Source organism: Trachurus japonicus, chromosome 21 (genome assembly GCF_045865225.1).
Source record: "Trachurus japonicus isolate A0001 chromosome 21, Traja_1.0".
Taxonomy (NCBI): Eukaryota; Metazoa; Chordata; class Actinopteri; order Carangiformes; family Carangidae; genus Trachurus; species Trachurus japonicus.
In genome coordinates, this window is record NC_140927.1 from 2629290 (window position 1) to 2653984 (window position 24695).

General features: G+C 41.5%; 1 protein-coding gene across 1 annotated transcript in view; it reads left to right on the forward strand.

The window, feature by feature from the left end:
• LOC146964652 (inactive dipeptidyl peptidase 10-like) overlaps positions 1–24695 on the forward strand; it is a 204040-nt gene that overhangs the window by 30021 nt on the left and 149324 nt on the right. The window lies entirely within an intron of this gene.

The following is a 24695-nucleotide window of genomic DNA, read 5'->3' on the forward strand; positions in this document are numbered from 1 at the left end:
TAAATACTAGGGCTGGGACTCGATTAAAAAAATTAATCGAATTAATCAGAGGCTTTGTAATTAATTAATCGCAATTAATCGCATTTTAATCGCATATAAATAATTGACCTGAGAACAGTGAGAAGCATTTTTTTTCCACATGGATTTTAGTATACCATTGAATGACTGAATACATAAGCTTAAGCATTCAAGGTGGTACTTAACCAAGACCAACAGACTAGGGATGCAAATTATCGATTAATTTATTAAACGATATTTGATACATACAGATTAAATGGTCTTTCCTTCCACTACACTATGATGATTACTGTAGTATTTAACTAGGCTACTTAAATCACAGTAGCATAAACTGATTTGTTGAACTCAGCCTGCTGTAAACATTAATAAAAGTCAGTAACCAATCAGTGATCACACAGGCAGCTCCATGTTGTCCCTGTGTGATGTTCAGGGACAGGTCAGGACAGTCTGAAGACAGACAGCTCTGAGGGTGAAGTCCTATCATAATGAGATGAGCTGCACCTGTGACAGTGACAGGTCATAGATATAGCACTGCAGCTGAGCAATTAGCGCTATATAGCGCATTTAGCGTGCGCCCGTGTCTGTGTATCTATGTGCAGGCAGAGATCAGAGATGGTGTTTTAAATAACCATGCTAGCGTTTCACCAGCTCTCATCTCTGCCAGTCAGCCTCTCAAACTGCCGCCTCTCTCGCGTGCGGGCGCACCGCACGTAGACACACGTGAGAAAAAAAAAAATTTAATAAGTGCGATTAAAATGCGTTATTTTTTTTAACGCGTTAATTTTTGTGTAATTAATTAATCATAATTAACGCGTTAAAGTCCCGGCCCTAATAAATACTAAAGTGAATTATTTAAAAACTCATCCAGTTGTCATGTAAGAGGGAATTAGCTAAAGACCAAAATTAGTTGATAGCTTGTCAATCCAACATGGCGGCAGATGGTTTACCTTTTGATGCAGCACTAGAAAGTATGTTAGACTGCAAGTTTATTTTGAAAAAAGAGCAACGTTTAGCATTTTTTTTTCTCATCAGATTTCTGTCGTTCTACATACGTCATCGGGTATGATTGATACGATTAGCTATAAGCTACGTACTGACGCATTTGATAGACATTCCTAGCACCCAATAAACAGCTCTGGGCTTTCATAAACCACACCTCAAATACAAAAAAGTGAACGGGTGGTTCCCAGACCAAATCTTTAATCTACATTGAGATGAGATCTGATGTTAGCCAGGCTATTTCATGGCATAAGTGTATGAGGAAACATAGGGTGATATAATACACTTTTAAACTAATGTGACACCTTTCCACTAGGGATGCACATTTTGAATTTTTTTTCTGACCGATAACCGACGCTCGTTAACCGATTATTAACCGTTAACCGATAAGATTACGACGCTGGCGGCGCACATGTGTATTTAACGGCAAAGAAAGAAAAAAATAAAATAAAATAGATCGCTCCAATGTAGAACTGTTTTTATACAAAGTGCAGCCAAACACCAGGCTGAAAGAGCAGCAGAGCTCCTCTGACAGATCCTCTGTGGAGCTGCAGGAGAGCTGCAGCTGAACAGGCTGGAGAGCAGCGACGTCCTCTTTTTTTTTTTTCAGCGCCGTTGTTACAGGTGATGCACATCTATGTCCGTGTAGTTAGGGCCACGGGCCATCGCACCGGGCACTGGTCCCAACAGCTACGAAATAGCTGCAGGGACCAGTGCCCGGGCGTAGCAATAAATAATTAATGCTTGTGACTACGGCCGTGTTGGGTCCGAGATTCCGAGTCGGGTTTTACCGTTATTACCAGCAGTATGCCCGTTTATCACCAATAAGCACAGTAGATGAGGAGGGTAAAAAGTTACTGAGCTCAGGCTGGGGAGTCCGCGGCGTGGAGCGGTGCGGGCATAGACATATGTCTATGGGTGCGGGTCTCTGACTGCAGCGGGGACTAATCATGGATCCGCTCCGTGACACTGCGAGATGCGTGACCGCTGGTGAGCGCTGTGGGACGGGACCGGGGCTCAGACAGCACACGCTAATGGTTGAAAACAGCGGTGATACGAGAGAGACGGGGACAGCTCTCCATTCCGACACACCTCCACTTCGACACCCCGCTGTTCCGAAATACCCCCACTTCGAAACACCGCTACTCCGACACCCCCTCCTCCCCCCCGCAGCTGTCCAAGGTGCTGAACCGCGTGACGTTGTTTACATTCTGCTTTGTGGCTTGTCTGTGAAACGTGCGCTGCTCAGAGACTGGGCAGATCTGTCCCACTTGCTTTCTCCCAGACTCCGTTGTTGGAGATCTCCCACACAGTAATAGAAATACACTTTTTTTCTTTTTCTCCCCCCCTCCTCCGCTCGAGCGCGGCTGAAGCCGGCTTGAGCTCACAGGGGCGCGAGGCTGCTGCAGCCACCGCTCGTGCTGACAGCTGACTGAGGGAGATGCTTTGGTTGGATTTAGGCAATGAAGAAAGGAGTTGGTTAAGTTTAGTAAAAAGACCAGGTAGAGGCTAGACAGGCTAGAAGCATAATGAACATTATAAGTCATTAATACAGTATGAAGTATTTGCTTGTTTTGCAGTTAATTATGCACATGATCCGTTTGACCCCAAAAAGGAAAAAAGGATCACTGCGCACTGCGCACTGCACAGCCTCTGGTTCCTTTCTGATTAGGTCCGTCTGTCCGTTCGGAGTGGGGGGGTTTCCCCCACTGGCCTTTTCGGAGTAGCGGGGTCTTTAGAAAAAATAGAAAACCCCGCTATTACGATGAATGGAAGTCTATTGTCGGAAAGGCGGGGCTTCGGAAAGGCGGGGTGTAACCGAGAGAGACCTGCCGTGCCGTGTTAAAAAAAACAAAAAAGTGTGTCACGTCACAACTTCCTGTATCTCGCCCAGTGTTGTGCTAGTCACTGAAAAATAGTAACTAGTTACAGTTACTAGTTACTTCATTAAAAAAGTAACTCAGTTACTTCAACCAAAAAGTAATGCGTTACTGAGAAAGTAAGTAGTTAAAAAAATTAAATAAGTCAATAATAGTAATATTTTAAGCTTGTTTGTAGTGGAAGCTCCCAGTGTTGCTCTGCTGGAATATTGCGCGATTTGCGGAGCCGTGAACTGGGTGTCAATGCAAATCGCGCAAGATATTTGCACAGACACAGGCAAAGCAGTGAACTGAGACACTGGGAGCTTCCGCTACAAACAAGCTTAAAACCTATACTTATTTAATTTTTTTCGGAACAATTTCTCATGTTGGGGCTTCAATACAAGAGGGACATTACAGACAAGCACTAAGGAGGTATTTGGATGTTTTTTTGGTGTGTCTTTTTGGACGAAGAAAAGTGAGGCCAATTCGCAACCATCATATGGACATGCAGTGCTGCGCCGAGCCCCGCTGTAACTCAGAGAAGGCACGGATAACTCTGAAACTTCTACCAGCCCTTAGTCGACATGAGGGTGAGTAGATAATGAGTGAAATTTGAATTTTGGGTGGACTATCCCTTTAAGGCTGAGATATTTGAGTATGGATTGAAGTGGTTCGGTCCTGGTGGTCTTTCTGTCTCACATATACATGTAGTTTGCCCCTGGGCACAAGATCTCAGAGTCTGGTCTCACTGATGTGTGTTAAAAAGTGTCACCTTCAAAATGTAAAAATGGGAAGGGGAGGGAGAAATTCTTCTAAGATAGGAATGTAACCAGGTATACATTCTGTATGTATAATTCTAGGAAATGAATAGATAAATAGACTGCAAATTAATGGATGTGGACCCAGATATAACGGCAGTGATGTGTCAAACTCATACTGGGGGGGGGTTATAAAAATCATACCTCACATTTTAAAAACAAGTTAAATGGACTGAAATTGTGGAGAAATAAAAGGAACTGGTTATGTTTTGGAAAATTAGTAGTTTGTCTTTGCCAAAAATGTCATCTCTTTTTTTTATTCTCACAGCAATTACAGCTTTGTTATTTTATGTTTTAACCAAAAAAGAAAGAAACCTGTCTGTGAGTGATGAGATCTGTCATTACTGTTACAAAAAAAAAGATGATATTTAAGGCTGCACAGATGATAATGTTAGAAAATGATCTCCGCGTGGGATCTGCTACTTCACCCTGAGTGTTTATCCCTAAATCTCCATTACAATATATATTTGATATTAATGAATAAAGTGAGTCCCGATAAAGTGAAGGTACTGCTGATCTGGGAATCAACACCACATTCTGCAGCTCCCCTCAGTTATAAGCTGCTCTCAGCTCATTGTTTTGGTTTGCTGGTCAGTATGATTAAGTCCCAAAGGCTCCAACTGACTCCATCCACCCACTCACCCACTTCCCCAAAACTGTGGACTGCAGCACACAAGCCCACATAAGCCAATTGTGGCCAAGTGTACAGTACAGTATGCTGCTCTTCCTAGTGTGAAATAATAGAAAGTCACAAGTAAATAAAGCCACAGTAAATAACTCTGTGGCGAAAAACCCTATGAATATTTGACGGGTAATGAGAGACCAGCTTCTCCCACAAGACAAAGTTTGCTAGCATGTTTGTTGTAAGAACTTGTACGAACAGTTGCGGTGCAGGAGGGAAAAAATAGCTAATTAAGGAAGACAAGAAAAATCACATTTGTTGAGTTAAACATGTCGAAAATCTATTTTTGAATTCTTGGTGTATGGGTTAAGAGGAACTATGTAAGTCCGGTCACTTTTCAGCTGTTTTGCTAACCCTCCTCCCGGCCATGTGCATTTGTTTACAACAAAGGCAGCGAGAAATCAATCAATAGAGTAGTAGTACATAATAGTATATAACGTTATATCATATGCAATGTTATGATCTGTGTAGTTAAATCCATCATAAACAAGAGATTACAGGTTCTCCCTCGTAACAAGTTAAGACATTTATTTAACCATCACAATTACTCCAAAGCTCTTTAATTAAGGTATGACTTAAAGGGACAACGAGGAGTTTTGGAAAAGCAAAGTGTTTTCACACTACATTTATGAGCCTCCGCGTGCACCGTGAAATTCTTTGACCGGCGCAAGACAGACTAATGTTTTCATTCATCAAGAATTAAAGTCAGAGGTTCAAAGAGGTTTGGATACCGTCGTAGTTCCGACCATAAACGGCGATTTGGCGGCGTTATTCTCATGACTCGCCGGGCAGTGTCCACGAAACCGAAAGTAGGGAAACACTGGTCGGCTCGCCCAGCATTTCTGCCACCACTAATAATAACAAAATAACGATAAAGACAAAACGATATATTTATCGAAAATTGACCCATTAACAAGTGTGGGTAACGTAGATTCATCCACATTAATATGAGACTTTTGTCGCGGAATTTTTCGTTCTGCCGATGGAGAAACTCCTCGTTGTCCCTTTAAGCTACAAATCCTGCATAGTTCCTCTTTAATGTATGGCTTAAACACTTTGTTGAGCAGAAAAAAAGAGAGATTGACTGACACACTTGAGATGATGTCTCCATTTTATTCTGTGGAAGTTTCCATCTGGAAGAGAAATCATGTTAATTTGGTAAAAGATGAAGGAAAGATGAAGGTTTGACGAACACGACTGAATATCTTGTACTTTGAATGTGTTCTCCATTTATGTGCTGCATAAAAATGACATGAAAAGCATGTCACTGCTGTTCCCTTTATGACAGTCAAATAGCTTCTGCATAATGACTAAGATCTCAGAATAACCTGGATTTCCTCAGACTTTATTTCCTGTGTCCTGTGGTGATGGATGTGGGTCAGACAATGAGTCAGAGCAAAAAAGCTTTCTACTTTGAAAGTTTAAGTGTAGATTTATTGTTAGTTATTCTCAAAGTTCAACAGCTAGACAGTCTCGGTAAAAAGTGGTGTCATATCACAATAGGTGCATTGTTGTAGATCATTAATTCAATTCCATGGGACGGACTGATGATATTTCCACCACATGTCAGTGTTTAGCTGCAGACTGCTCTGGTTTCTCTGCTGCTTAGAACTGAAGGGAAGTGAAGTGGAGAAGCACTTCACCTCCATGACACTGAATAGAGGAGGAATAATTAAACATCAGACACACTGAGCAGAGAAAGCAGGAGAGGTCTGATCTCATCTCATCTTGATTACATGTTTGTTCTGTTAGAGAAGGTGTTTCTTTTATGTTCATGTTTGGTTTTTTTTTTATTGCTGTCTATTTTCTCATTTGTATGCCTGTGTTTTTAGATTTTATCTTTTAATGTGAGATACTTATTCTCATATGTACTGTAAATGCAGCAATGTTTCGGTGATTAGTCCTTCTTCAGGCAAAGATTTTAAGTAGGGAGTGGCTGCAAGCTGGCTGTCAAGTACTACATATCATAAAACTAAAGTTACAATGTACAATGCTGTGTGGATCACTGAAGAAAATTGTCATAACATCAAAAATATGTCATGCCATAGGTGATAGACTTAAACATAGAAACAAAGAACATTGTCAAATCTAATCTGAGACAAAAAAAAGTATAGGTGCCTGTGTTAACAATAGTCATTCTAATTTTAGCACACATTGGTCTCTACCAATCTCTGGAGATGATATTTGGCTTCATATGTAATTTGTGCTATGTACAAAAACTAGATTTGTGTGTGACTTGTTTGTGCTGTTGGTTGTTAACAGGTAGTGCACAAAGGTTTTATTTGAGCTTTTGTGGTGATGTAGCTGCACTGAATCAAAAGAGCAAGGTTAAAACAAGCCATAAAATCGGACCAATGAGCTGTAAGAGACACTACAACCCTCTGTAGAACTAAGGGGAGCTACAAACAAGCCTTCAATGATAGCTCTCACTTCCACTGTTCTAATAAGAATATTTGACATGGCTTCAAACAGTTAAAGTCTGTCATTATCGGAGGGTTATGGCTTATTACTCAGCTGGTTAATCACAGTGGGAAGGCTGAACTGAAACAGTAAAGTAGAACCAAAATAATGAGCCAAACCACACTCAAAGGCAGCTGAGTGTCACTATGTGTGGCACATTTTCACATTAAACAGTTATTTCATCCAATGTTAATGCATTAAAGGTATATTGTGTAGGAATTACTCCCATCTAGCGTTGCAGTTGTATATCATTCAATCGTATTTTTCATGCTGCATTCACATGAAATTGGGCAGACAGTCATGGTGACGATACAAGTGGTCCGTCAGCACGAGGCAAAACAATACATGTGACAATATGTTGTCATGGCGATGTGGTATTGTTTACCTGACCCACGTTTTACCGGCTTTCTCTCGACCTCTGTGACTAAAATGACATCTGGTTTGTTACTGACAGCCGTCTGCCCGACTGCAGGTGAATGCAGCATCAGTGTAACGCTCCATTCCTCCTCACTGCGTTACCACGGTGACTTTTCATAGACGCCACCTCGACCTGAGCCGACTTATAGTCAGTGTTGGAGATGAAACCAACAGACAGGACTCATTTTACCTCCTCATTTATCTTCTGATATTTTTAACACAGACAGAAACAGTCAACAGGTGGAGTGTTGAATTTGTTCAAACTATGTAGGCCTAATTTTGATAAACTTGCAGGTGCACTGGCCCATGTCAATTTTCAACAGGCAGGTAAATATAATACAGAGATATGATCAAGTGCAGTCAAATGTATAATCCTCATATGCCTCCTTTTTACGTCGGTCTTTCATGATACATTCATACAGGCATGTTAGCTAAGGGACTGGCCAGTGCTGATAGCAAATAGACCAAAAGAGGTTGTTGATAGCCTTGGCTGGGCAGAGGCTCAGAGAGAAATATTTGCAAGAATAAGCTAGAGAGAGAAAGAGAGAGAGAGAGAGCGTCCCCTCTTTGATGCGTGGATCTATTATTCATCACATAGCCGCACTTGTGCGTTTGCTGTTTGAGGGACAGCAAGAGAGATGCGGTTGAGTGTCGGCAGTGTATTGTCCCACCTTTTTCCTTCATGTAACTAATGAGCAGGAGTATTAAGGGCCGTGCGACTCACTTCTACCGCCTCAAGGTCTCTGCCTTACTTCTGTCTCCGCATGGATGCAATACTAATTCAAAAAAAAAAGCTTTGGGCTATATGGCTCTCTGCAGGGAAAAAAAGAAACCTCAAGCCAAGCATAATGGATCAGAAGATAAGAAAAAAACATGGTGACTAGAATAAAGATTGAGCTTTGATAGGAAAAAGACAAGTCATAAATATGAATAGTGAATCCACATTGTTAGGAAGTCATCAGTAGTACAGTAACAAGTGTTGCCACTGCTAGGCAATAACAATTAGTCTGTCTGAGCTCTGTCAGTGTGATTGTAGATTGAGTTGTGCTGCAGGGGAGGAACAGAGAGTGGAACACAATTAGAAAGTGTGGGGGAATAATATGGATCTGTGAAGGCCATGAAATTGTGAGGTTACATCAAAGCCAGGTGGTCAGTACAGGAGCAGAATCCCAATCCAGGCAAACTCACAGGCCAAATAAGTTTAAAGCTGAAGCTCTAATGAATACTGACCAGGGGATGAGGCTGAACTGGACTGGGATTGGCTGGTTTTGGTTTATGGGTTACTCATTTAGAGAAACATAATGAAATAGGACACAATGTCTGCACATGAGCAAATACATGGAGTTCAGAAGGAGATGTTGTAAAGAAAGAGAGGGTGTGAGCTCTAGAGTCAGCTGCTGTGATGTGCATTTTACCTAATTTAACCAACAGTACCTCACTCCCACCACTTAAAACTAGGGCTGCAACGGATCAATAACCTCATGGATCGGACCGGATCGTGTTTTTTGAGTCACGGATCGGATCATTTTTAGATCGGCAGGGTTGGGGGTAGTACACATGGTACGAACAAATTTGTTGTTGTCGTTGTGCATGACGTACAGCTGCCGATACGATCTGCATTTTTTAAATTGCCCGTTTATTCGGCTGTGGCGGTTGGCCCAAGTGTTCCCACTACTCACACCACTTTTCTTTTTTCATCAACCGATCTGCAGACCACTTGCGTGCTGATTGGTGGAGAGCGATCCAGACAGATCACGGATCGACACCGATCCGTTGCACCACTAGTTAAAACCATAACAAAATCATGTTGTGAAGTACAATGGTATCATGGGTTCAGTTGTCTTCACCACTGGAACCTGTTTCAGGTCAGTGTTAATGGTTGAGGAAGTTTTTACCTGGAGCTGAATCATCCGTAGATGTTCCTTCACCACAACAGTCGACCAGAAAGTGTGTTCAGTAACAGGTGAGTTTCTTTCTGAAGATAACCTGATCACTGGATGTTCATTAAATGAATTTACGTTGGGAAGAGATTAAAATCCCAAAGATTTAGCCTGTATTGTGAGGCTAAATCTGTCTCAGTCAGTGTGAGGACAGAGCCTGCAATCTCTTATTTCAATATTACACATGGATGGAGCTTCCATGTGGTATGTTTGAATAAGAGATCGATTGAGATTAAAATTTGCACAGCCTGTCTCTCCTCTGCACTAAAACATTTACTAAAACAATCTGTGTGAAGCTTCAGACACATGCAGATTGTGATCAGTGAGGAGTCATTCATCATGTTCTGATTGGTCACAGCGATGAGCGGTCCTCCTATCAAAGCTGTCATCACACTGTAGATGATGTGATATTTCTGAATGACAACACCTGTACCGCTGAAAATCCATCAACATTAAAAATTAAAATTGAAAAATTAAACTGCAAATCTGAAACTGTTTAAACAGCATTTCATTTACTGGATACATAAACCACATGTTGAAACACAGTCATTGATGCTGCTGAGGTTTATGAGTGTACACTCCACTTCAACCTTGGTGCTTTTTCAAATGAATCTGATCAATGTCACACATTCATATTTTTGGCTCCACTGGAATAAAATGGAGGCTCTTTTTTATTTATTCAGCTTTGTTGTTTCCCCATAAAGGTGCTTAAAGCAGAAGTAAGCGATCCGGTGGTTTTGGCTAACTTCCTGTCAGCCGATGGAGTTATCAGTCCCCGCCCTCGTCCCTACGTCACCACATTCACGCGCATCCCTTGGCTGCACACACAGAGAGGACCGCCCCTTTATGCCATTCTCTCTCCTCATTGGATAAAGGTTGTAGGAAAGTTTTCTCCTCGGCTTACAGCAGAGCAGAGTGACTGACAGACTCGTGTTTCAGACCAAACACTCTATATTAGGCCTGGGACGATAATAAATTTTGCTGGACGATATATTGTCGCACAAATTATTGACGATAAACGATATTATTGACACATTTTTTTGAGAATAAATTAATCACTAATATAATAATAATATTTCATAATAATGCAAGTAGACCCTTTTAAATGCGATAAACTTTTATTTCTCATGAGTATTTTTTTTAACCATTGTAATTGGAATGACAAGAAGTTATATAGCTTATATAGCTACTATCCTAAATAAATAAAATAAACAGTGCAGTGCAGCTCTTCTGTCCAATAACGTTACACACCTGAAGCTCCACAAACTAATGAGAGATTTCATCACTCCAGTGTTTCCTCAGGGGGGTCTTCCACGCTGGGAGCTGTGTCTGGGCTGCTGCTGGGGGCGCTGTCCCTGGGTCCCTTCGGCTCGGCTGACTGTGGTCTGCCGGGGTCGGGGGGCCTGGGCGCTGGTGCCCCCTGTGGCACGGCCTGTGACTCCTCCCAGTGTGGACGGCCCCAAAGATAGCGCTTCCTCAATCCTCAGTGTCATGCCATGTCTCCCTAGTGTCAGTAGTGAGAGAGAGAGTGTGTGTGTGTGTGTGTGTGTGTGTGTGTGTGTGTGTGTGTGTGTGTGTGTGTGTGTGTGTGTGTGTGTGTGTGCATGTGTGTGTGTGTGTGTGCAGTATGGGGTGTGGGAGGGAGGGGTTTTTACTTGTAATTGTTTTTCTGTTTCTATTTTTCTATGTGTGTAAAGCACTTTATGTTGCATTCCCATGTATGAAAGGTGCTCTATAAATAAAGATTGATTGATTGATTGATTGATTGATTGATTGATCAATAAGACCAGCATTTATCTCCTAAAACCTATTAAACCAGCCGGCGGTAAACCTCTAAAAACCTGCTGATAAGTTTTCTTAGTCGTTTTCTCCCCCAATGACGGAGGTTGACCGGCCCGTGAGCTGCTGCAGGCGGCTGCAGACTGTAGGAAGCCCCGCTCCTCCTGCTCGCTGCTACCACATTAGCTCCAAAAACGTGGGAGGAAATCTCCAAACAGGCGATATGTGGATAAACTGACCACAGACTGGGGATCTAAACTGTGACTTTCTCGCATGAAAAAATATTAAAACTTTAAAAAGTGACGTGGTAACAGCGCTGCAGCGAGAGTTACAGTAAAATAGCTTTTAGCTGCTTAGCTTTACAGCTAGCGCTGCCGGTTGCTGTGAAATGCATTCTGGGAAACAAAGATCCTGGATGACTGAAAAGAGGGTTCACTCCTTTCATTCTGCAAAACAAACGGCCCAGGTGCTGAGACCGATGCACAGAGTGAAGCCTCTTGTCATCCAGCCTGGTTGGAGGCGGGAGACCAGGAAAACAAATACGTGCGCATGCACATGGCGATATCGAGGCCGGAAAAATTTTGAGTTCATTTTCATTTATCGTGCGATTAATTGATTTATTGATTATCGTCCCAGGCCTACTCTATATAAGTGATTGCAGTCGGAAGATATAACTATTTAAGACTTATATTAACACAAACATTCCGCTTACTTCTGATTTAACTTAGTGAACTTACTCAGGGTTGGATAAATCAACTCAGATCAGCTGTTGTGGACCTGGAAACTTTCCTATCTCAGGATCCATCATATCAGAGTTCAGGGTTAGTGTTACACCTGTTTTCTGGCCTAGAGCCCAAGTGGTACAAACAGTTTCACATTTTAAATTTCTAAGCCAGTGATACTGCATGGTAAACACATTCATTAGGGATGTGTTTTGGAGCCAGGATTGCTGTTAAATAACAGTAGAAGTGATTCTTTCTTTCATAATGTTAGATGTTAATGTTAGAGAGTTAGAGAGTTTTTCTTTTTTACCAGCAGCCAGTCAATCCACACAGTTATCCTCTTCTCCGTAACAGACCAGGGAAAAACAGATCCAGAAGTGTGATTATTAAAATTTCTTCATCGTTAAACCATATAGCTTCTCAGTATCTTATACTGTAAATGTGACTAGATAGGGTGGCCAAATATAATAGACCAGCGGTACTCAATAGGCGGCCCGCGGGCCGCATCCGGCCCGCCGAACCTTCCAATCAGGCTCGCGACTGAGTTCTACTAGTTTACATATTACTGTATACTGTATTTCTCGGGCTCCGTGCACCTGTAAGTCAATGCGCTGGGACATGGAAACACGGGCGCAGCGTTTGTGTGTGCCTGTGAGGAGCTGCACTGGCATACAGAAACGCCGACGAACCCAAATCACCATGCGGGAGTGTTTGGGGAGCGGGCTGGACTGCAGGGTTTTCCCTGCCTGTCTGCAGAGACCGTGGGTGATTTTCACCGCCGTCTTGGTTCAACTGTGTGTGCATCATGCATGGGGGGCCGTTCAGATGAAGTGTCTTTTGCGCGAGCTCAAACCCATTCAATGTAGCCGTGCGTCATGCACGCTCACAACTCAAAAGCCGTAGCCGCGCGCATTTGATGAGACGCGATTGTTTTTCCGTGCACATCTGCGGCGCACAGCTGCACGACCTGCTTCTCCCCCGCTGTTGTGTCCCGGTGCCCTCGGTCTGTGTCTCTCCTACTGTTTCCCACTGAGCTCTGCCTCGTTTGAAAGGTGAAGGAAGCCCATGTGTGGAAAGACGTCGCCTCCGAGATGTAGAATGTGTATTATAGAAGAGAAACACACATTTCAGGACCAATGACTTGTATCCTCAGAACAGAGTCAGACATGTCCTGTGATGGTCAGCCTCCTTTCATATTTAAGCTGAAAATCACAGGGCATGTCTGAGGATACAAGTCAGCAGTGTAAAACTCTGATATGTAATGATGATATGATAATGTTAAGACATTTACAAAACACCGTGAAGTGTATAAATAAAAATTATATGCTTACAAGTAAAATAAACATATTTAAATTATTAGACGAAAAAGGTGAATTTAATTTCAATCTAGGCCTATTTGAATGTGCGGCCCCCAAGGTGTCTGTTAAGAAAAATTCTGGCCCTTCGACATATGTATTTGAGTACCCCTGTAATAGACCATAACCATAACTGAACATTGCACAACTCAACAAAATGTATCCATTCTTTATAATCATTTTAGTAGGAATGTTAATGTGGAAAACTAACTATTATAGCACAATGAAATCCAACATGTCTTCTCAATTGGCTTCCAAAACAATCTGTTTTTTAGTTAAGTGTGTGTATGTGTGTGTGTGTGTGAAGTAACTATATATTTATAGTGCACATAGAGATATATATATGTCACTTTAATTTTACAAAGCTACAGGAGGAAAAGGTTCAGTTAAAGGAACTTTTTAGACCTAACAGAATCTAAACAGGCTCTCTGAGTTCAGACTGCAGGCTCAAGAAGAGGCGGCAGATTGAAAAAGGTACAGGTACAGAATGCTAATGCACACAGCAGTATTGGTGATCCAGCAAGTGTTTGTGGGCATGTATGTAAACAAAGTCAGGCATTTACAGTACAAATGCTCTAATGCTTTAGGTTGAGTGAATGGAAGGTGAGAATTGGTCTTTATCTGTCAGTTCACACACTTTTTAAAATGTTTTTAGTCACCTGGCTAGATTGAGAGGCGATACAGTGAGATTACATTTTACATCAGCCAACCTGTCACTCAAAGCAGGCTAGCCAAATGTTAATATGCCTAACTTTAAGATTTGTAAACATGTTCATTTCTGCTGCAATGTTGGACAGCGTAACATGGGAGTCCTTGGGGCTGTCTTTGAGTTATGGTTGCATCACTGGATGTAGAAATTTAGCCTTATTTTGGGTATGTCTGAGCAGAAATAGAGAGAAGAGCCAGTAATACAAGCACACTGTCTAGGCTGAATTTGAGAATGATCGAAGAAATAATATGGAAAAGTAAAATTGTAAAGCTTAGGAATATTTGTAACTGGCTGCAAACCAACTGTAACTGGGGAAGCTAGTTTATCCACTCGACACAACAACTGACAAAACAGCTAGACACGCAACATCCTTTTTTTTTTCGTTCTTTCTTCCTTTTTTTAAGTCTCAAGTCCAAAACCTTTTAAAGGATAATTACCGGTTTTTTTTACAATCCGGACCTTATTTCTAGCATAAAATACGATCATTTACTCACCCAGATAACTTTGGTGTCATTACAAGTCGTTCCGACGAAATTAGATCCAGCCGAGAGCCGCGTATATCTGTGTAATGTGACAACATGGGGCAACGGAATGCAGCCTCTAAATAACACATTATCCGCCACGAAACTCATTCATTTCACCAATATGTTGTTATGATACACTAGTGCTATTCCCCTCTGAGTCCGGGGTTAGCTGTTATCAACATCCAGGGTCTGTAGGTTGACCTACTGACCTCTGACCTGGATGATGTCATCTCCGACCATCACGCGGCACGGCTTGTTGCTACCGCTAATGCTACGGTTCGTTTGTGTGTTTCTGACTTGTCAGAACAAAATGAGCAGCTGGATGAAGTTCAGCTTCCACAGGCTTCCTCTCCGCAACCTGGACTCACTAAAGCTCCGGCTAGTTGCACTAAAAATGGACCCGAATGCCGAAGCGGAATGATTATTATCAGAATGAGCCGGGCAGCGGTCGGAGATGTTTCGCAGCGGATAATGTGTTATTTAGAGGCTGCATTCCGCTGCCCCATGTACTCACATTATACGGATATACGCGGCTCTCGGCTGGATCTAATTTTGTCTGAACGACTTGTAATGACACCAAAGTTATCTAGGTGAGTAAATGATCGTATTTTATGCTAGAAATAAGGTCCAGATTGTAAAAAACAGTAATTATCCTTTAAAGGTCAAAATCTGGAAACAGCCAGGTGGCCATGGAAAGGTTTGCATTTACCATTTGTAAGAATTGAAAGTACAGTGCCAGGGACAGTGTTCTTGTGAGGAAAGAATGGATAGATCTGTCCTTCTTACAAAGCCACACACATCCTTTAATTGTTTCCTGCTAGAGGTTTTCATGATCTCTGCCGTATGAAAGCCTCAAGAACTTCTACTATTTTATGTCAATTGAATACCATGGCAGGTCAGTTTAGAGTCATGTCAGACAAAATGAGAGACTGAACAAGAGAAATTCCAGTTATCTGTTGTGTGACATTTAGAAAGTGCCACTTTAATGTAGAAACTTTTGACCTCGAGGATAAAAGGAGAGCCAATGGAACCGAACAAACCACTCACACTGTACGTTTTAAATGATGTCGTACAGATAGCCGTTCCCAGTAGAAAATGAATTGTCTATCACATGCCTTCGCCTGGTATTGTGGTCCTATCTGAGCACTGAGGCTTGCCCCGCTCTCCGGATGTGAGCGCATTAGCATAATCTGTCTCATTGATTATGTTTGGGCAGCGCTGGCATAAAACTGGCCGCAGCCCTGTGATTAGGCTCCGTAGGGCCGTCAGCCAAGGCGGGCGAAAAGCAATCAGTGCGGCAGATTAAAATGTGCGACAGCAAACAAAATAAGGGAAGGTCCAGACTACAAAAGCCCCATGATCCTCTCTGTGTCCAAGGATTGGTCAAGAGATAATAAGTGACAAGTTAGTTAATAGAAGGAGTCCATCGGCATCCCATCATCCATCGTCCTTGTCTCCTTTGATAAGTTATAGCTCGGACTGTAGGCATGGTTGAAATGACACAAAGACATTTAACTCTACAGCCTATGTTCACCTTGCAGAATGACGATGCATCAAACCCACGCTCTCGTGATCATGTGCCCAAAAATATCTGGTGATGAATGAGGCTGAGGATGGTAATTTGATCCGTATCCAGCCACATATGCTCGGCGGAACTTTGGCCTCGGCGTTCATCACATTGTCTGGGAGAAAAGACGAGCCATGAATATTCATGATCAGGGCTAAATCAGAAACTGATGATGCCTCGGATGCCCCTGTGGATTGTGGGTACTAACGATGCAGCGGAGCCCATCTGTTCATGCAGGTCTGCGATACATCAGTCTGACGCCACAGGTGCTTCTCTAACAGCAGTGGAAACGGTTTGAGGTCAGTCAAACACTGTGCACTTTTTTTCCTGTGCAACAAAAAAAAAGCATCAACACCTCTGATGCTGCTCATGTTTATCATTGAACAGTGCAGTCAAGTGCAAAAGTGAGCTTCAGTCAGTCCTTAACCGTTCTGTTACGAGGAGCTTAGTATGGTGGAATGGTGTGGCAGAGACTGAACATAATGGCTTCGGCTGTTCTTTCTGAAAGGGTGTTAACATCTGTTGCTATGGTTACAGCTTCAGTTTGTCAAAACCAGTATGATTGGCCTTCCTTTGCCCCCTTCTCTGTTATGAAAATGGCTGGAAATGAATTCCTAATTTTATTTTATTAATTACAAGGCTATTGAATGCTGCATTCTGATTGGTCAATTGCTGCATTCTACGGTCTGTTATTTCTGTATAACCGACCGTTGTTAAGTAGGTATAACACACCGTTGCTAGGGCCGCAGCTCTGATCAGAGGAGCACAGGGGAAAGGGTGTTAAAGAGGAACTAAGCAGGAAATTTGCCTCATGGTTCATTTTTACCATAATCTTCAGAGTAATTGTGATGGTTAGATAAATGGCTGGTATTGTTACAGGTACAATGGAGGCTCTCTGCCCTCCACCTAACGTCTCTTGGCTGAAAACCAACTTTGCAAGACCAGAGCCTTGGAACCGCTCTCCCAGCTCTCGTCCAAGTGGCACCACAACACAAATGCACCCTGTAACCCAGGGCTATTCAATTACAAATTCAGTGGGGCCAGATTTTAAAACTGAGACCTTAAGCTGGGCCGGACATTTTCAGCGGTCAATAAGAAGGTTATGACAAATGAGGGGCATTTTTAAAACCCAGCATTAGCTATTAAAAACAAATCTACACAGCCAGAAAAAAGAGAATAAGCCAATAAAAGTAGTACCTAGTGATAGTAGTAGAGTCATTCCATAATTAGGGGTACATTTCAGCATATCCAAAACCAGAAAAATCTGTATTCTTTTTTGAAAAATAAACTTGATGTCTCCATAGTATACCCCCTTAATGTGCTTAATTCATAATTTGCCAAGATTAATCTTTAATGTCTATTTAAATATATTTGTGAAAATAATTATTGGATACATTATTTTGTCAACCGTGTTACGGACAAATGTTTGGTCATAGAAAGCATGTGTGAAGTGCTACAGATTTGATAACACATTTTCTTGAAAGCTTTCAGGTCCACTCACCAAGGGTTTTGAGGTTGTTTGTTTAACTAATTGGATTTTATGAATTTTGAGCGTTATCATGTCAATTCTGTGAGATATTACCATGAAGGATGGATCTTTTTTCCACATAAATCCACTGAATCCACTGAAAACACTGAATTCAGAAATATTCACCATATTTATGTAATATCCCCTTATCCAGAGAGAGCCCCAATCGTCTTTGTTACAGTTTATCAGAGTATTTAAAACATTTATGACAAAAAAACCACACGTAACACAGTTGACAAAGTAACACGGTTGACAGCAGTGTACAGTTGAAACACCCAACAATGTCAACTGTGTTACTCCCTTTCAACTGTGGGTAACACGGTTGACAGGTAACACAGGCTGACATTTCAGCCATTTTTGGGGCCTTGTGCTAACTGCAGGCTTCTGATCCATCACCACATGACCTTAATTAACTCATGTTTTTATACACTTTCCCTACATATTTGTCAATATAGCAACTAAAGAAAGTTCAAAAGAATATGTTGGTAACACAGTTGACGGTCAATTAACCCGCTCTATGCGCACACCCTAATATTGAGAAAATATTGAAGAGGAGGAGTAGAAATTTACCATAGTATCTTCAAGTTTCCCTCCAAAAAGAAAAGTGGCATCACATGATGTTGAACTTTGGACTTTGGAGTGAACCATTGCTTGGTTATTGGGGAAGGGGTCAATTGGTAACACGGTTGACATGAGTTCTCGGACACTCTCAAAATGAATTATTTAGTGTACATTAAAGCAAAAAATACTTTTAAAAACACATTTCTCGTGTTTTTTCACTGTTTTTGAATAACTATTTGTAAAAATTGTACACAAAATTTTTTTTTTCTGTGTTCTCCTGAAGAGCAAAACTTTGTACTTAGCAAATTGGACATCCCAAAAACAGCTATTTCAGCACAGAATATGCATTTTTAACAAAAAATAAATGATGGGATCTGTTGGATTTTCATATCAAATGAAAGGGAAATGTGCCCTGACATAAAATTAGTAATTACATTAAATAAACTTTTAGCAAAGAATTTATAGTTGATGACCAAAGCCTAAGGACATGACATGTACCCCTAATTATAGAATGACTCAGTAGTAAAGGTGTAGCTGTTAAAGCCTTTGGAAACCTGACTATATATAGTAAAAATGCTTATATTATATCAAAGTCAAGTGCCTCATTAAGCATCCACAAAAGTCTGAGTGACAATAACTATTCATAACTATTAGAAAACCTTGTTTAAAAACAGCTCATTTTGCTATTGAGGCACTATTGAGGCCACTGGTCAGGACAGTGTGGGCGTGGCAGATAACGCTATGATTGACAGCTCCATTGTCATAGCAACACGTCAATGGCGACCGTTAAAAAAAAAAAAAGTCCTCACCGGAGGACGTGCATCGATTGATTGATGCTGTTTAGCAGCTAACTAGTCTACCAGCTTCGTTTTGGAGCATCATAACCGTCTTTGGTCGTAGTCTCACAGAAAAAAAAGAAGCTTTTAACCGTCACTCCTGTCTGTGTGAGCGCCAGGAGGGGCTGACTGACACACACACTGAGACAAGGCAGGTCGCACTGGAAAGCTAATAAATGCTAAAAGCTAATCGCCAATTTACACACACCCTCCCTCCCTCCCCTCACCCCCCCCCCCAAAAAAAAAAAAAAACCGGCTGTATCGGCTGTATGTAGAGAGGAGTTGTGAGGAGTTGTGGGCACACACACAGACAGACAGAGTGACACACAGACACAGACAAGGTAGGTCGCGCTGGAAAGCTAATAAATGCTAAATGCTAATCGCCACACACACACAACTCCTGTTGACATGGCTCTGGTTATGAGGACTAGAGGAGTGGAGGAGTGACCGTTAGCAGCAGAACGGTTTTGTTCGCCGCCACTGGGGGGCTGGATGAGAGAACTGACGTGGCGATTTATTAGTGGTAGGATTTATTGCGTGATAAATCCCAGAGATAACTCCGCCCAATTCAAACCTACTGTACAAAACCTTAAAAGACAAATATTTTCAATTTGGATGGAAACTTTTTTCTAATTATTTTTACATGTTTAATAATATGTACATAAGACCCTAAAATACATGGTTAGGAGGCTTTGGTGGATTTGGGTTTCCAGAGGCTTTAATGCTTTGAATTGGAGGTTTTTTTTAGGAACTAAGTTTCCTGAGGCCTACTGTCTGAGTTTCCACTGAGGTTTACAGGGGGTTATGTAAATCACTAAATGTAGCCTAGTCTTAAAATTAGGCCTAGAGATTGTAATGGTAAATTTGAATATTCCTTTGTTTTAATCACTTGTGACGTCCCTACCCCCTGCTTTCCCTCCAAGGTATCAGATCCTCTTTTGTTTGTCACCCATTTGTGTATTCTAATGTCTAGACCTTGTAATTGCATCAGGTTCCAGAGACACCCAACCTCTCATTTCCTCATGATATACTCAAACCCTTTTGTATTTTAAAGTGCATTGATTAGACCTCTTAATCACACTCCAGGATGTCAGTGCCAATACCTGAAAAAGATATCCTGAGTAGGGGGCTGACCCCTGCAGCAGACAAAGGGGTGTGGAATATACCTGAGGGGGCGTTCCTCAAGTATAAATGTTTAGGTCTCCCCATTTTAGAGGTCTTTTCTTTACCATCACTCGGATATGAATTGACCTTTTCTTGCAAGGAAATAAACACATGTCGGCCGGCAAGTCTCTATTTCATTCTTCACCAGCAACAGAAAATTTCCACGACAATTTGGTGTCAGAAGTGGGATCCCTCGTGCAATCGTCTGGGACGGAACGCGGACTGCAACAGGCCAATCCTGGGAGAGAAAAACCTTCCAGCCTCCAAAACCTCAATTCTCTTCTGAGAGGGAGGACTGACCGCGGACGCCCCAGATCGTTGCCGCTGGGATTCCAAGAACGTAACTCTATGAAATTCATCTGGTGAGCACTGAAATATTGACATTTTTTATTCTTTTCCTTTAAATTTGGGATTTAATTTGGCATAACATTTCCATTTCTGATTTTATCCACAATTGTATCTGAGTCCATGACTCAGGGGTCAAAGTTTAAATACTTTGGGTTTCGCTTTTATCACTTGTGCGGGTTATATTAATATTTTATTATATTGATATATGTAACAAAGTGGTCCTTACAGAGACGTCTGTATTGAAATTGTCGTGCACGGCCTCCACAGCTGGAATGGGGAGTAAGGCTCCGTTGAGGCAAGTCTCCGGAGGGTCAATTGTGGATATTATGAGAACAAAAGAAATGTAGGGACAAAAGCTTAAAAAAAAATAAAAAATAAAAAAAAAAGAAATTCTTTTCAACTGTCTGGACAGTTGAGTTTGGATTCCCAATAGGGGAATCCCTTAAAAGGAAATTAGTATTAAAGAAAATATTAACGATAACAAAAAGTGAAATGAGGAAAAAAGTCTGTAAATTATGAAAGGTTAAAAGAATGTTCACAGATGGGGAAAGCAACACAAAAAAAAAAAAAAAAAAAAAAAAAAAGAGAGAAAATTTTGAAAAAGAAAGAAAAATGTAACTCACACTGACACTAGAGCACCAAGCTCGTAGAGTTCCTTTTCTTTGTTTCCACAGTTGGCAGCTTTGAAGCTGGATCCTGACCTTGAAGACAACCTACCGATTCATCCCTCAGCCCACCATAGAAATCTACGATACCCAACAAGAGAAGAGAAACCAACTCCTCCAACATGACACAAAAAAAAAAAAAAAAAAAAAAAAATCAGGAGCAGCTCATCCTAATGCATCTGTTCAACTACAAAACTCTCCAGACCCCTCTTCTACAATTGCACACAGACTGTGTCATCCCAATCAAGATACAGCCTTCAACATTCCCACGATTGAAGTATCTGGACCAGAAGATACAGAATTTGGTTTTCTGTGTAAAGACTTCTACTGACATCAACACAGTCTGGGAACCTGACAACCCAGTCATGAACGCAGAAGAAGAGGACGTGGCCGACACAGAAAACTGGGGACATGGACATTGGGTATTTTCTCACAAGAACATCATCAACTGAAGCAAACAAAGACTGAGGATGATCGGGGGTTTGTCGAAGGGAAATGGATCCTTGCTGACAAGCTTAACCAATCTGTGAAACCTGAGAAAGGTACTGCACCACATTCACACACCCATAGAGTGTATAGATTATACACATCGCTACAAATTGTGTTTGAACACTCACACTAGTTATGAAAGAACTGAGAAAAAATTATGTGTTGTGTTCATCAGGTCAAAATAGTTACAGATACCATTACCATCCCACTAAATGTGCAGATGGACCAAATGCCCCATTAACCTGATGGGCAGATACTTGATGTGCAAATTAGGCCTTTGTCTGGTCTCAACCCCAGATGTAGCAAAACAAACTGATCTAATTTGGAGCCAAATGTTTTTCACACTACTTTGTTCACCACACCCTAGACCTGCAGTATGCATATCAATGGAAATTGCAACCCTTAATGGCCTTTTCCAAGCTTGTTACAGAAGTCAGAAAAACAGTTATCGACACCAGAGAAACTGCAATGAACCTCTTGTGTCACCAGGACCTGATGAGACATATGAGAAAAGTTGGTTGGGAAAGAGAGTTGATAATGTGAACACATCTACCGGACAACACAGATGTGCTTTATCATTCTCTCTCACACCAATTCAATTTTGACATGTACACCACGGACCATTTGATTCTACACATTTACACTTATGATTAGAGGGAAGATTGGGACCCATTTAAGAAAAACAATGTAAGCGCGCAGCCAATTGGCAAGAAAACATCTGATCAATCTAGAGCTATTCTTAAGAGTTTAACATCTGTTGTGCACACTCAAAGAAAATCCAGCTGGTACCTAAAACACTTTTTAGGTTAATTTGTTTGTATGTTTCTATGTTTGTGTGTTTGTATGTATGTTTGTATGTTTGTATGTTTGTTTGTTTGTTTGTTTGTATGTATGCTTGTATGTTTGTTTGTTTTTGTCTGAAACAAGTTAAAACTATTTCAGCCCTACAGGAGGTCCCTAAGACACTGTGGGTTGTCAGTCACTATGATGTTTGGCCTCATCATATATGAACCTATGGTGATCACTCCAAAATCAAGAAGCTATCGATTTACATAATGCCAGTCTTTGAGTCTTTTAAAGCAGTAGGAGTAATTGTTCCCTGCAAAGACTCCCCAGTTGGCACACCTTTGTTCACCTCTCCACAGCACGATGACTAAAATTCGACACTATGTTTTAGAAATGTCCAACATTACTGTCATAAGATACAATATTTTAAACCCTATCACTCTTTTTCCCCCACCAGATGATGGAAAAGAACATAACTGAATTGCTATCTTCCAACAGGTTGACTCCTGACTGAACCGACAAGAATAACCATTAACAAACTAACAAACTAACTAACTATCTAACCTGATTTTGGTTCTTTCTTTTGGATAGATCTGTTTAAGTTCACTCTCCTCTTACTATTTTACTCCCACTTTGCTAATGTGACACATGGGTAAAACCATGTGTCAAAAGGGGGGATATTGGATGTGTATTTTTTTTTTTTATACAACAGATGCAGCCAGTGAAAATCAGCCTTTTCACGACCAGCGTCCACACTACTCCATGATTTCCAGCAGTGAAGAGGTCACTGCAGGAAAAAGCCAACAAAAGAACCAACGGCCACAAAGAGGAACTCCAATCAACAAGGACCATCCAGACGCATAGGTCCTTCTCCATCACACCTAAAAACTGCCAGAAGTGCTGAGGAGCAGCGCAGCAGAAGAAGATGATAGACCCTACCAACAGAGCTGAGGAGCAATGCAGAACCAACGGTCGATAAGAAAATGACAGACTTCCTTTAGAACACAACCATCAAGAGATCAGAAGAACAGAAGAACAGTGCAAGCATAGATATGATGCCCAAAGAATACATCCAAGAGGATTATATCAAAATTTTACTGCACCAAGAGACACACAACCCCAACTCATGAGCCATTGTCCTCAACAGCCAAAATCCCACTGTCATGTGTGCAGAAGGACTCCTACCTCTACCATACTTCAACTCCATCCATAACCATTCTGCCAGCCCAAACTCACCACAATTAAGAAACTGTGCCCAACCTGAACCATGGTCAGACACTGTTCCATATTTCTACCTTAAAGACATTTGTTCGGTGGAGGAACCAGCAACAACTCTCCTTGCCCCTTTCCACTCCCTTTTCACTTCTCCACTTCTTTCTGAAGAACACCTGGACAAGATTTGTTGGTGCCCTCAGAGACCGAACTATGATTTCTTACTATCTCAACATTTTCCATTTTTATGGAGACTGTAATGACGATTAAGTTGTGACTTTTTCTTGTGTGATTAATGAATAATCAAAAGGGGGAATTGTAATGGTAAATTTGAATATTCCTTTGTTTTAATCACTTGTGACGTCCCTACCCCCTGCTTTCCCTCCAAGGTATCAGATCCTCTTTTGTTTGTCACCCATTTGTGTATTCTAATGTCTAGACCTTGTAATTGCATCAGGTTCCAGAGACACCCAACCTCTCATTTCCTCATGATATACTCAAACCCTTTTGTATTTTAAAGTGCATTGATTAGACCTCTTAATCACACTCCAGGATGTCAGTGCCAATACCTGAAAAAGATATCCTGAGTAGGGGGCTGACCCCTGCAGCAGACAAAGGGGTGTGGAATATACCTGAGGGGGCGTTCCTCAAGTATAAATGTTTAGGTCTCCCCATTTTAGAGGTCTTTTCTTTACCATCACTCGGATATGAATTGACCTTTTCTTGCAAGGAAATAAACACATGTCGGCCGGCAAGTCTCTATTTCATTCTTCACCAGCAACAGAAAATTTCCACGACAAGATGAACAAAGATATTTTGATTGGTGAAAAACAAGGAGCAAAAAGCCATTTTGGGCAAATTACTCTGGGAAAGTATTTGATTACGGATTATTCCTTTGAAAAGTAGCTATCCTAATCAAGTTACTGTTCTGATTCCATTGCAAGTATTTAGTTGCGTTAAAAATAAAATATTGGTTACTTCATTCCCTCAAAAAGAAAAAAAAAAAAAGGACAGCGGAGCGTGGCGTGGTGTCACTGCGTGGACGGTGCTCATGTGGCTGACAGGAGTGGAGGGAATAAGTCCTTCTAGGCAAGTCATGCCACTCGGCGGCCATCTTGGCGACGCCACGAAAACCCCAAAGAGACCAGACCCCTATCTAAATGAATGGAGGGATGGTCAAATCCGCCGCTAACAGCCGCTTCTCAGCTCACAACAAGCCTCTCGTACTCGGTACAATAAAACAATAGAGGCTCT